The following is a 6,579-nucleotide window of genomic DNA, read 5'->3' on the forward strand; positions in this document are numbered from 1 at the left end:
ACCTTTATTACTTATGTATTTTCAACAGTGGAGTTTCTACACCCCATAGATTAAGGTGTGGAGCTTTGCTGTTTCTCATGAATTAATGCAAAGTACTATTGTTTTTCTATTAAATTCAAGCTTATTCTTACTCTAAGATATTCATTCGCACCCAAGAACATGATGAATGTGATGATTATGTGACACTCATCACCATTCTCACCTATGAACGCATGCCTGACAACCACTTCCGTTCTACATGAAAACGAGCTTGAATGCATTTCTCTTAGCCTCCATTCCGAAAGATCGGAGTCTTTGTGGTATAAGCTAGAATCAATTGGCAGCATTCTTGAGATTCGAAAAAGTCTAAACCTTGTCTGTGGTATTCCAAGTAGGATCTGGGAAGGGATGACTGTGACGAGCATCAAACTCTCGAGTGTTGGGCGTAGTGACAGACGCAAACGGATCAATGGATCCTATTCCAACATGAGTGAGAATCAACAGATTATTAGCCATGCGGTGACAGCGCATTTGGACCATTTTCACTAAGAGGACGGACGGTAGCCATTGACAACGGTGATCCCCCAACATACAGCTTGCCATGGAAAGGAGTATAAATGATTGAATGAAGTCAGTAGGAAAGCAGAGATTCAGAAGGAGCAAAGCATCTCCATACGCTTATCTGAAATTCTTACCAATGAATTACATAAGTATTTCTATCTTATTTTATATTTTATTTATATTTTAATTATCAAAACCTCATAACCATTTAAATCTGCCTGACTGAGATTTACAAGATGACCATAGCTTGCTTCAAGCTGACAATCTCCGTGGGATCGACCCTTACAAACGTAAGGTTTATTACTTGGACGACCCAGTGCACTTGCTGGTTAGTTGTGCGGAGTTGTGACAAAGAGATGAAATTACATTCGTGCGTACCAAGTTTTTGGCGCCATTTTAGAGATCACAATTTCGTGCACCAAGTTTTTGGTGCCGTTGCCGGGGATTGTTCGAGTTTAGACAACTGACGGTTCATCTTGTTGCTCAGATTAGGTAATTTTATTTTAATTTTAAGCTTTTTATTTTCGAAAAAATTTTCAAAAAAATAAATTATTCTATGACTTCAGAATTTTTTTGAATGAATTCTAGAGTTTCAGATGATGCTTTTATCATCACAGGAGCTTGTTGATTCCCATCAATTTGGCTGTTGTATGTAATGTCCTGCTGAAGCTTGGCTAGCCATGTCTAATCTTTTTAGACTGAAGCTTTAGACTAACATTGCATGATTCCTGGAATACCAATTAAAAATTTTGAATTTAATTATTTTCTCTTTTTCAAAACAATTTTCGAAAAAATTTTTTTTAATAAAATCATAAAAACCAAAAATTTTATGTTTCTTGTTTGAGTCTTGAGTCAAATTTTAAGTTTGGTGTCAATTGCATCTTTTTAATTTTCCTTTAATTTTCAAAAATTACATGCATTGAGTTCTTCACTAATCTTCAAGTTGTTCTTGATGATTTTTCTTATTTGATCTTTAAATTTTCTTGTTTTGTGTCTTTTCTTATTTTTCATATGCATTCTTGAATCATTAAGTGTCTAAGGTTTAAAAATTTTTAAGTTTGGTGTCTTGCATGTTTTTCTTTTCTTAAAAATTTTCAAAAATAAGTTCTTGATGTTCATCTTGATCATCAAAGTGTTCTTGGTGTTCATCTTGACATTCAAAGTGTTCTTGCATGCATTTTTGTTTTGATCTTAATTTCTTGTATTTTACATCATTTTTATGTTTTTCTCTCTCCTCATTAAAGTTCAAAAATAAAAAAAAATATCTTTCCCTTATTCTTCTCATAAATTTTGAATATTTGAGTTGACTTAGTCAAAAATTTTAAAATTTAGTTGTTTCTTATGAGTCAAGTCAAAATTTCAATTTAAAAATCCTATCTTTTCAAAACCTTTTCAAAAATCAAATCTTTTTCATTTTTCTTTCAATTTTTTTCAAAAATTTTAAAAATTAATTTTCAAAATCTTTTTCTTATTTTTATTTCATATTTTCCAAAATCTTTACTAACAATTAATGTGAATGATTCAAAATTTTAAGTTATTACTTACCTAGTAAGAAAGGTTCAATCTTTAAATTTTAAAATCATATCTTTTTGTTTCTTGTTAGTCAAGTAATTAACTTTAATTTCAAAAATCAAATCTTTTTAAATTTATTCTTCCAAATCTTTTTCAAAATAATTTTCAATCATATCTTTTTCAAAACTTAATTTCAAAATCTTTTCTAACTTCTTATCTTTTCAAATTTTCAAATCTTTTTCAATTAACTACTTGACTTTTTGGTTTAATTTTAAAAGTTTTCTATTTCAATCATATCTTTTTCAAAACTATCTAACTACTTTCCTCTCTCTGATTTTCGAAAATCACTAACCACTTTCTCAAAAATCTTTTTAAATTAAATGATTTAATTAGTTTTCAAATTTTATTTTGTTTCTCTTTTTAATTTTCAAATTATAACTCATTTTTTTAAAATAAAAACAAAAATATTTTCCTTCTCTTTTTGATTATTTTTGAAAACCCTATTCTCATCTCTCTCTATTTATTTATTTATCTACTAACACTCATCTTCCACTCAAAATTCGAACCCCATCTTCTTCTCTGTGTTTGAATTTTTCTCTTCTCCTTCTTCTATTCTTCTCTTCTTCTACTCACATAAAGGAATCTCTATACTGTGACATAGAGGATTCCTCTTCTTTTCTGTTTTCTTCTTTTTCATATGAGCAGGAACAGGGATAAAGACGTTCTTATTGAAGCTGATCCTGAACCTGAAAGGACTCTTAAGAGGAAACTAAGAGAAGCTAAAGCACAACCCTCTGGAGAGGACCTAACAGAAATTTTCGAAAAAGAGGGAGACATGGCCGAACCCAATAACAATGGTGGAGATGCAAGGAAGATGCTTGGTGACTTTATTGCACCCTCTTCTAACTTCTATGGAAGAAGCATCTCAATTCCTGCCATTGGAGCAAACAACTTTGAGCTTAAGCCTCAATTAGTTTCTCTAATGCAATAGAATTGCAAGTTTCATGGACTTCCATTGGAAGATCCTCATCAGTTCTTAGCTGAATTCTTGCAAATCTGTGACACTGTCAAGACCAATGGAGTTGATCCTGAGGTCTACAGGCTTATGCTTTTCCCTTTTGCTGTAAGAGACAAAGCTAGAACATGGTTGGATTCACAACCTATGGAAAGCCTGAACTCTTGGGAAAAGCTAGTCAGTGCTTTCCTGGCCAAATTCTTTCCACCTCAAAAGATGAGCAAGCTTAAAGTGGAAATCCAAACCTTTAGACAGAAGGAAAGTGAGTCCCTCTATGAAGCTTGGGAAAGATATAAGCAATTGATCAAAAGGTATCCTACTGATATGCTTCCAGAATGGAGCATCATATGTATATTCTATGATGGTCTGTCTGAGTTGTCAAAAATGTCATTGGACCATTCTGCAAGAGGACCTCTTCATCTGAAAACCCCTACAGAAGCTCAAGAACTTATTGAAATGGTTGCAAATAACCAGTTCATGTACACCTCTGAGAGGAATCATGTGAACAATGGGACGCCTCAGAAGAAGAAAGTTCTTGAAATTGATACTCTGAATGCCATATTGGCTCAGAATAAAATATTGACTCAACAAATCAATATGATTTCTCAGAGTCTGAATGGATTGCAAGCTGCATCCAACAGTACTAAAGAAGCATCTTCTGAAGAAGAAGCTTATGATCCTGAGAATCCTGCAACGGCAGAGGTGAATTACATGGGAGAACCCTATAGAAACAACTATAATCCTTCATGGAGAATTCATCCAAATTTTTTATGGAAGGACCAACAGAAGCCTCAATAAGGCTTCAACAATAATGGTGGAAGAAATAGGTTTAGCAATAGCAAGCCTTTTCCATCATCTTCTCACCAACAGACAGAGAATTCTGAATAGAGCCATTTTGGCCTGGCAACCATAGTCTCTGATCTATCCAAGACCACACTAAATTTCATGAATGAAACAAGGTCCTCCATTAGAAATTTGGAGGCACAGGTGGGTCAGCTGAGTAAGAAGATTACTGAAACTCCTCCTAGTACTCTCCCAAGCAACACAAAAGAAAATCCCAAGAGACAGTGCAAGGCCATAACCATGACCAACATGGCCGAACCTGGAGAGAGTGAGGAGGACGTGAGTCCCAGTGAGAACAACCTCATGGGACGTCCTTTGGACAGATAGGAGTTTCCCTTTGAGGAACCAAAGGAATCTGAGGCTCATATAGAGACCATAGAAATTCTATTAAACTTCCTTCTGCCATTCATGAGCTCTGATGAATATTCTTCCTCTGAAGAGGATGAAGACATCACTGAAGAGCAAGTTGCTAAATATCTAGGAGCAATCATGAATTTGAATGCCAAGTTATTTGGTACTGAGACTTGGGAGGATGAACCCCCCTTGTTCACCAATGAACTGAATGCATTAATGAGGCAGACATTACCTTAGAAGAAACCGGATCTTGGAAAATTCTTCATACCTTGTACCATGGGCACCATGACCTTTGAGAAGGCTCTATGTGACCTGGGGTCAGGGATAAACCTCATGCCACTCTCTGTAATGGAGAACTGGGAATATTTTAGGTACAAGCTATAAGAATCTCACTAGAGATGGCAGCCAAATCAATGAAACAGGCTTATGGACTAGTAGAGGACGTGCTAGTAAAGGTTGAAGGCCTTTACACCCCTACTAATTTCATAATCCTAGACACTGGAAAGGATGAGGATGAATCCATCATCCTTGGCAGACCCTTCCTAGCCACACCAAAAGTTGTGATTGATGTTGATAGAGGAGAGTTGGTCCTTAAGCTAAATGAGGACTACCTTGTATTCAAGACTCAAGGTTCTCCTTCTGTAACCATGGAGAGGAAGCATGAAAAGCTTCTCTCAATACAGAGTCAAACAAAACCGCCACATTCAAACTCTAAGTTTGGTGTTGGGAGGCCACAACAAAACTCTAAGTTTGGTGTTGAGAAACCCCAACCCTGCTCTGATTATCTGGGAGGCTCCATGAGAGCTCACTATCAAGCTATTGACATTAAATAAGCGCTTATTGGGAGGCAACCCAATGTTATTTAAATATATCTATTTTCGATTGTTATTTTATGTTTTCCTTAGGTTGATGATCATGTGAAGTCACAAAAATAACTGAAAAATCAAAAACAGCATGAAAAACAGCATTAAAAATAGCTCACCCTAGAGGAAGAGCTTACTGGCATTTAAACGCTAGTAAGAGTAGCAGAATGGGTGTTAAACGCTCAGTCTGGCACCATTCTGGGCGTTTAACGCCAGAAACAAGCACCAGACTGGCGTTTAATGCCAGAAACAAGCAGCAGACTGGCGTTAAACGCCAAGAAAGGGAGAAAAGCTGGCGTTAAACGCCAGAAACAAGCAGCAATCTCGCGTTTAATGCCAGAATTGCACTCTAAGGGCGTTTTGCATGCCTAAATGGAGTAGGGATGATAAGTCCTTGACCCCTCAAAATCTGTGGACCACACAGAATCCCCACCAACCTCAACTCACTCTCTCTCTCTTCTTCACACCTTTTTCATAATATTCTTCCCCAAATACCCTTCACCAATCACCTCCATATCTCTTCCCCAAATACCCTTCACCAATCACCTCATTCACTCTCCCCCAAAACCCCATCTACCTTCAAATTCAAAACCCTTTTTCCCTCCCAAACCCAACCCTAAATACACGAACCTAACCCTCCCCCCGCTCCTATATATACCCCTCATCCCTCCTTCAATTTCACACATCACAAACACCTTATACCCCCTTGGCCGAATTCAGCCTCTCCCTCCATCTCCTCCATTTTCCTCTTCTTCTCCTTCATTCTTTCTTCTTTGCTCAAGGACGAGTGGTGCACGAAAATTACTTCACACTATGTAATTCCGCACAACTAACCAGCAAGTGCACTGGGTCGTCCAAGTAATACCTTACGTGAGTAAGGGTCGATCCCACGGAGATTGTTGGTTTGAATCAAGCTATGGTTATCTTGCAACTCTTAGTCAGGATATTAATTAGTGGCTATCAATTGACTTGCAAATGAACAAGAGAGCATGAATTAAAGGTTACTTGTTATGCAGTAAATGAGAATATGTTGGAGTTTTGGAGATGTTTTGCCTTTTGAATCTCTGCTTTCTCTCTATCTTCTTCTTCACGCACGCACGTCCCTCCTATGGCAAGCTGTGTATTAGAGGATCACCGTTGTCAATGGCTACCATCCTTCCTTTCAGTGAAAATGGTCCAGGTGCGCTGTCACCGCACGGCTAATCATCTGTAGGTTCTCGATCATACCGGAATAGGATTCGCTATCCTTTTGCGTCTGTCACTACGCCCAGCACTCGCGAGTTTGAAGCTCGTCACAGTCATCTAATTCCAGAATCCTACTAGGAATACCACAGATAAGGTTTAGACTTTCCAGATTCTCAAGGAGGCTACCAATGGATTCTAGCTTATACTACAGAGATTCCAATTAAGGAATCTAAGAGATACTCATTCAATCTAATGTAGAACGGAGGT

At 37.0% G+C, this 6,579-nt stretch overlaps 1 non-coding gene across 1 annotated transcript; it reads right to left on the reverse strand.

Moving 5' to 3' along the window:
- Positions 1–3,289: 3,289 nt before the first annotated feature.
- On the reverse strand, positions 3,290–3,397 carry LOC148580167 (small nucleolar RNA R71). Its single transcript, XR_015899064.1, has one exon. It is a non-coding gene; the product is annotated as a small nucleolar RNA R71 (small nucleolar RNA).
- Between the last annotated feature and the right edge of the window lie 3,182 nt (positions 3,398–6,579).

The sequence above is a fragment of the Arachis ipaensis genome, chromosome B10 (assembly GCF_059453495.1).
Source record: "Arachis ipaensis isolate K30076 ecotype BB chromosome B10, ASM5945349v1, whole genome shotgun sequence".
NCBI classification, from domain to species: Eukaryota; Viridiplantae; Streptophyta; class Magnoliopsida; order Fabales; family Fabaceae; genus Arachis; species Arachis ipaensis.